This window comes from Penaeus monodon, chromosome 11 (assembly GCF_015228065.2).
Source record: "Penaeus monodon isolate SGIC_2016 chromosome 11, NSTDA_Pmon_1, whole genome shotgun sequence".
Lineage (NCBI taxonomy): Eukaryota > Metazoa > Arthropoda > Malacostraca > Decapoda > Penaeidae > Penaeus > Penaeus monodon.
In genome coordinates this window covers 30,182,824-30,190,340 of record NC_051396.1, presented here as the reverse complement: position 1 = coordinate 30,190,340, position 7,517 = coordinate 30,182,824, and the positions used below count along the sequence as shown (strand labels likewise).

Genomic DNA, 7,517 nt, shown 5'->3' with positions numbered 1-7,517 from the left:
GCTTATGGCTTTTTAAGGGTTGCCAGTCACCTTCATTTCAGGGGGGGGGGGGAAGAAAGGGGGGGTGGAGCAAGGATGAGTGGAGGGAAGTGGTGTCGGTGAATGGAGAAGAGGAGGAGGAGGAGGAGGAGGAGGAGGAGGAGGAGGAGGAGGAGGAGGAGGAGGAGGAGGAGGAGGAGGAGGAGGAGGAGGAGGAGGAGGAGGAGGAGGAAGGGAAAGGGAAGGCGAAGGAAAAGGAAAAAGATAAAACAGCGGAGAGGAGGGGAAGTAGGTGATGGGGATGAAATGAGAAAAGAGAAGGAGGAAAGGAGAGGAGAAGGAGAGGTAAAGAAAGGAGAGGAGGAGAAAAGGAAGAAAAGAGGCAAAGGAGGAGGAAAGGAAGAGAGAAGACGAGACAAGGAGAGGAGGGACAACAGAGGGAAAGAGGAGAGGAGAGAAGGAAAATAAAGAAGAACAGAGGTGAGGAAAAAGAGGAGACGAAAAACGAGGAGAGAGGAAGGGAGGAGATGGAAAGGGAGAAGGAGAGAAAGAGGACGGGAGGGAGGAGGAGAGGGAGAGGGAGAGGGAGAGGGAGAAGGAGAGAAAGAGGACGGGAGGGAGGAGGAGAGGGAGAGGGAGAGGGAGAGGGAGAGGGAGAGAAGGAGGACGAGCGGAATGGAAGTGTTCCTCCGAAGATCGTGCCCGGAAACTGGGTCTGGCAGGTGATGGGGGTCACCAACCGTTGTCTTTTGCCGGGGGTGAGGGGGGAGAGGAAGGAGCGAGGAGGGGAGGGAGAAGGGGTGGGGGGCAAGTGGGGGTGGGGGAGGAAGGAGCAGGGGGAGAGAGAGAGAGGAAGGAGCGAGCAGGGGAGGGAGAAGGGGGGGGTGGGGGGAAGGAGCGGAGGGAGGGAGGAAGGAGCGGGGGGAGAGGAGGGGGAGGAAGGAGCGAGGAGCGAGGAGAGGAGGGAGAAGGGGAAGAAAAGACAAGTAAGGGGAAAAGGAAGAAGCGAAAAGAGAAAAGTCCTCACTCCTTCTCTCCTCTCTCTCTCTCTCTCTCTCTCTCTCTCTCTCTCTCTCTCTCTCTCTCTCTCTCTCTCTCTCTCTCTCTCTCTCTCTCTCTCTCTCCCGAAGCAAAAAAAGAAAAGAAAAGAAAGAAAGAAAAGGAAGTGAGAAAGGGGGGAAAAGAAAGCGAAAAAAACGGGGTTAGGGTGGTGTCATAAAGTCTTACTATATGCTATTATACCAGTGAGGTGATTACTAGCACCGCGAAGAAAAAGAAGAAGACGAAGACGAAGAAGAAGAAGAAGAAGATGAAGATGAAGAAGAAGAAGAAAAAGAAGAAGAAAAAGAAGAAAAAAGAAAGAAAGAATTAAAGGAAGAAAAGATAGATAAAAAAAAGAAAAGAAAAGAAAAGACAGTAAGAAAAAAGAAAGAAAAAAAAAAAAAACAGAAAGCAGAAGAGAAAGAAAAAAATAAATAAATAAAATAAAAAGAGACCAAGAAACAACAGCAACAACAACAAACGCGGCCATTTCTCAGCGATACCAAGGCAGGACCACAGGCCCAATTACATGCCGCGCGGACTAATGACTTCGCTGCTCCTTGCCGTGGCGGGAGCAAGCGCTCTCGGGGGAATCCGTGCGAGCAGAAGCGCGTTGGGCCAGTCGGAAGAAAGGGTGAATATGCAATCACTGCGATTTGTACAGGATAGCAAACAGAGCGAGGGAGAGTGAGAACGAAGGAGGGAGGAGGAAGGAGGGAGGGAGGGAGGGAGGGAGGGAGGGAGGGAGGGAGGGGGAGAGAGAGAGAGAGAGAGAGAGAGAGAGAGAGAGAGAGAGAGAGAGAAGAGAGAGGGGAGAGAGAAGAGAGAGTAGAGAGAGGGGAGAGAGAGAGAGAGAGAGAGAGAGAGAGAGAGAGAGAGGGGGGGGGGAAGGGAGTGTGAGGGAGAGAGTTAGATAGGTAGATAGATAGATAGATGGATATTTTATATATATATATATATATATATATATATATATATATATAGAGAGAGAGAGAGAGAGAGAGAGAGAGACGAGATGAGAGAGAGAGAGAGAGAGAGAGAGAGAGAGAGAGAGAGAGAGAGAGAGAGAGAGAGAGATAGGATAGAGAGAGAGAGAGAGAGTGAGAGAGAGAGAGAGAGAGCGGGGGGGGGGAGGGAGTGTGAGGGAGAGAGTTAGATAGGTAGATAGATAGATAGATGGATATATATATATATATATATATATATATATATATATATATATATATATATATATAGAGAGAGAGAGAGAGAGAGAGAGAGAGAGAGAGAGAGAGAGAGAGAGAGAGAGAGAGAGAGAGAGAGAGAGAGAGAGAGAGCGAGAGAGAGAGAGAGAGAAAGCGCGCAACACAAAGCAATCGAAGAATGCGAAACCAACCAGCAAGAAAGCAAGAAACGTCAGCAAGACGAACCCTCCGTCAGACCCCAACGCGCGGTGCAGTGTCAGCAGCTTCAGCAATCGACTCTCGAGAGCGGTCATCTTCGTTGCCTTCGTCAGCGGAGCGAGAAGGCACCTGGAGACGCACTGTGCATGGCGGCGGCTTCGCCGGTGACCTGCTCTTCTCGGAGCGTTACGTGCAATCAACGTGAGTACATGTGTGTGTGTGTGTGTGTGTGTGTGTGTGTGTGTGTGTGTGTGTGAGTGAGTGAGTGAGTGAGTGAGTGAGTGAGTGAGTGAGTGAGTGAGTGAGTGAGTGAGTGAGTGAGTGAGTGAGTGAGTGTGCGCGTGCATTAATGCGTGCGTGAATCAATACAGATTTGTGACTATATCTTGCAAATGAACGCCTCCCCGACCCACCTAAGAGAAGCATCCGGAGCCACCGCCTCTCTTCCTCACTCCAGCGCACCAGCGAACTTTTCGATTCGCCTCAGCCCACCAGTCCTAAGCACAACCCACCTTTCTCGAGGAGGACCACGACCTACCAAGAGAGCGAACTACTTACCACAGCCCACCACCGATTTCACCCACCCACTCTTCCCCACACAGTCCACCAACCCCCAACCCACCTTCCCCACCCATCCCACACAGCCTACCAACCCACCCACCTTCCCCACCCATCCCACACAGCCTACCAACCCACCCACCGACTCACCTGTAATGGGCCATTAAGCTTGAATCCATACTGTATAATCTACCCACAGTAATATTGGTTACGTCACGAACCCGTCCCCTACAATGCTATAAGGAACAACATGGGATTGTACTGATATTAAAAGTAACAACATGGGTTTGCACTAATGTTATAAGTAACAGCATGGGATTGTACCAATATTACAAGTAACAGCATGGGATTGTACTAATATTATAAGTAACAGCATGAAATTGTGCTGAATCTATACGTTTTCGTATTAGTGCTACATTCAATAGCATTTTAGCATTTGCTACTATACTAATGCTGTCCGCTCTAATTCTATGTTTGTGATTTAGTGCTACACTAACGACCATTTTTGCTTTCGGTGCTATACTAATGCAAATACTTTTTAATGCCCTATGTGCTATGATAATGCTAAACGTTTTAGCATAGCTAGAGAATTGCTTAACTCTAATCCTTACAAATACTTAATTCTTGGAGCTAAACAGCACCGAAGTTTAATGGAAAATTATATATCGTCACAAAAAAGAACATTATGGATCAAAACTACACATGATCGAAAAGGTCCTTATAACCCATACATTATCGAGACTTTACATTATACAGAAAAAAAAACAGCAACAAAACTACCCCCCTCCCCGCCCACCGTCATCTATGCCTACTCTTCCTCCTCCTCCACTCCAGCCTACCTCCTCCTCCTCCTCCTCCTCCTCCTCCTCCTCCTCCTCAACCTCTCCTTCCTTCCTCCACGTCTCCCCCCTGGGCAGTAAACGACTACCAGTCCTTCAACTTCTCTTTCTCCTTCTTCTTCTTCTCCTCTTTTTCTCCTCCTCCTCCTCTTCTTCTTCCTCCCCCTCCTCTTCTGTTTCCTCCTCCTCTTATGTCTGCTCTTCCTCCTCCTCCCACCTACCACTTCCACCCCTACCTCCACCTCTCCTACCTCCACGCCCGCCCCCCTGGACAGCGAACGACCACCCGGCCTCCGCGAACGACTCCTGGGACGGGACACGACCTCCGCATCATCACACGTCGTCTGTCTCACGGCCGCGCGGCGAACACTGATTAATGGTGGACTTCCGCTCGTTCTCGCCCCGTCGCAACCACACGCCGGGCCCCACCATCGCCATTATCAACACTACCCCTGCCACAACTCCGCCGCCCTCCCCTCACTCACTCACTCACAAACTCACAAACTCACTCACTCATTCCCTCACTCACTCACTCACAAACTCACAAACTCACTCACTCATTCCCTCACTCACTCACTCACACTCACACACACACACACACACACACACACACACACACACACACACACACACACACACACACACACACACACACGCACGCACACACACGCACACGCTCATCTAGTGGGAGCGGAGTGTGTGGTAATGGTTGTGCTGATATTGGTACCGCCACCACTACTACCACGACCACTACCCCCTACCACCCCCCCATCACCATCACCAAAGGCTTCCCGGAACCACAGCGATCCTCCACACTACAGCAACCACGCTGTAGTGTAGGAGGGATGGAGGGAGGGAGGAATGAGGGAAGGAAGAAAGGAAGTAAGAAAGGAGGGAGGGAGAGCGGAAGGAGGGAGGAGAGAGGAAAGGAGAAAGGAGAAAGAAATGAAGGGGGAGGGAGGGAGGGGGGAGGAAGGAGAGAGAAACAAGGAACGGAAGATACGAGGTGTTCCAACCACCGCAAAGACGACCACCGAACGACCACCAGACGACCACCGCGACCACTGCCCGGCCGAAGAGAACCCCCCCGACTGCAACCAAGTAATGATAACGTTGTCGCTGCTGCGTCCCTTGATCGAAGGCCGACCACAAGCGGATTTTGTCTATCAGACGCAATCAGACCCAGCGCCCTCGGAAAATTACTGCAACAACAATAATAAAATGAAAATGGTGACGCCCCCACCACCACCACCAACAACAACAATAATGATAATAAAGATAATAACAATAATAATAATGATAACAACAACAATAACAATAACATCAATAACAACAGCAATAATAATGATAATATCAAGAGGAGAAGAAGAGAAGAGAAGAGGAGACGAGAGAGAGAAGAGAAGAGAAGAGAGAGAGAGAGAGAGAGAGAGAGAGAGAGAGAGAGAGAGAGAGAGAGAGAGAAGAGAAGAGAGAGAAGAGAAGAGAAGAGAAGAGAAGAGAAGAGAAGAGAAGAAAAGAGAAGAGAAGAGAAGAGCAAGAAAAGAAGAGAAGAGAGAGAGAAAGTGAAAAAAGAACAAGAGAAGAGAAAGAAAAAGAGGAAGAGAAAGAAAAGACGAAGAGAAAAGAAAAGACGAAGAAAAGACAAGGAAAACGAGAACGCGAAGACGACGCAAGAGCGAGAGCCAAGAGACCGCGGGAGAAACCAAGAGAACCGAAAACGAGCAAGAAATCCCAGGAAAGCCTTAAATACATAATGTCACATCCGCTATAAAATCCAAAATGACCAGCCAACGGTCACGCGGGTTACGGGGACACACAACAAGCACCTAACCACGTTAACTCATCAAAAGAGAGAAAGAAAAGAAAAGAAAAAAAAAAAAAAAAAAGGGGGGAAAATAAAAATAAAAGACTAGTTGGCACCCCCCTCGTACAAGCGCCTCATTAGCATATATAAAAGGGCATTAAACGTCAATGGACTTGATGACACGCATTAAAGCCACGAATCCGCGACGGCAGAACGACACAGAAGAAAGCTAAGTGGGCGACCGCAAGGGCGGGGCAGAGGGGAGGGGCAGAGGGGAGGGGTGTGTGCTGGAGAGATAGAGGGGGGGGAGGAGACAGCGAGAGAGAGAGAGAGAGAGAGAGAGAGAGAGAGAGAGAGAGAGAGAGAGAGAGAGAGAGAGAGAGAGAGAGAGAGGCAGAGACAGAGGGCGAGAAATAAAGAGAAAAAGAAAAAAAATAGAGAAAAAGAGAGACAGACAGACAGAGTAAGAGATCAAAGTAACTAAGAGCTACAGGAAGACAAAGTGCCTGCAAACCCGAGCTCCTACTTTATCTTCCGTAATGGCCCCCAAGTGTACCTTACCTTCACTCGCCGTCCCTTCGCGAAATCCTGAAACAGACGAGAACAAATATCAACATGGATTTACTCGGTGTTAGAATCGGATTAAGTAAAACTTACAGACACAGACACAGACCCCCCCCCACACACACACACACGCGGACAAGAAGAAAGAAGGACAAAAAAAAAGAAAGAAAAAAAAAGAAAAAAAGGAAAAAAAAAGAAAAAGAAGAAAAAAAAAAAAAAAAAAAAAAAAAAAAAAAAAAAAAAAAAAAGAAAAAGAAGAAAAAAAAAAAAAATCAGAGCCAAAATCGAAATCACCGAGGAGAAAAAATGTTTTGTCGGGGGGCGAGAAACCTTCCGAACTTGCCAATAAAACTACCGTAAAAGTAAGACAAAGTTAAACAGCCTGTGTGAACATGAGGGATGGGGGCGGGGGGGGGGGGGATAAGGAGAAGGAGAAGGAGAAGGAGAAGGAGAAGGGATGGAGAAGGAAGAGAAGGGAAGGAGATGGAAGAGAAGGGAAGGAGAGAGAAGAGAAGGGAAGATGAAGGAAAAGAGATAAGAGGGAGGGGAAGAATGAGAGGATTAAGAGGCTAATATGGGATAAAGAGTAAAAAAGGGGAAGAAGAGGTTAAGGGGAAGGCAAAGGGAAGGGGGAGGAGTAGAGAAAGAGAGGAAGGAGAATCGAAGGAAAGGAAGGAAGGGAAGGAGAAACGAAGGAAAGGAAGGAGAAACGAATGAGAAAGGGAGGAGAAGAGGAGGGGGGAAAGATAAAGGGTAGGGTTTGTGCATCCGCCGCGACCAGCAGATCATTACCAAAGCAACGTTGAAGTCTCCTTGCACCTTTCCACCCTCCCCATTTTCTCTATTTGATTGCATTTCCTGCCCTCTCTCCCTTTTTATTTCTTCTTTACTTTTCCCTCTCCGTCGCTCTCTCTCTTTTTCTACCTCTTTCCCTCCCTCCCTCTCCCTCGTCCCTCCCTCCCTCCTTCTCCCTCGTCCTTCCCTCCCTCCCTCCCTCTTTCCCCCCTTCCTCTCTCTCCTCTCCCTTCCACCTCCTAATCACGAAAGTCTTCCTTCACACTTCAAAACCGACGCAAATGTAATTCTCTTACGAATTCCCTTCGCAGCCACTCAATTGGCGAGGCAATTACAAGGCCGGCAGCGTTTGAGGATCCCAGCGGACGAGCTGTTAAGCGGACTGCATGCGTGGCCGGCGGTTGAGACTGAGAGAGGGAGGGAGGGAGGGAGGAAGGGAGGGGGAGGGAGAGAAAGAGAGAGAGCGAGAGAGAGAGAGAGAGAAAGAGAGAGAGAAAGAGAGAGAGAAAGAGAGAGAGAAAGAGAGGGAGAAAGAGAAAGAGAAAGAGAGAGAAC

At 48.6% G+C, this 7,517-nt stretch overlaps 1 protein-coding gene across 1 annotated transcript in view; it reads right to left on the bottom strand.

Annotated features, from left to right (window-relative positions):
* Positions 1-6,256, bottom strand: part of LOC119578894 (recombining binding protein suppressor of hairless-like) — a 164,327-nt gene extending 158,071 nt beyond the window's left edge. Inside the window, exon 1 of the mRNA XM_037926558.1 lies at positions 6,165-6,256. The gene's annotated coding sequence lies outside the window, so the exon portion shown is untranslated. The remainder of the gene's footprint in view (positions 1-6,164) is intronic.
* Positions 6,257-7,517: the final 1,261 nt, after the last annotated feature.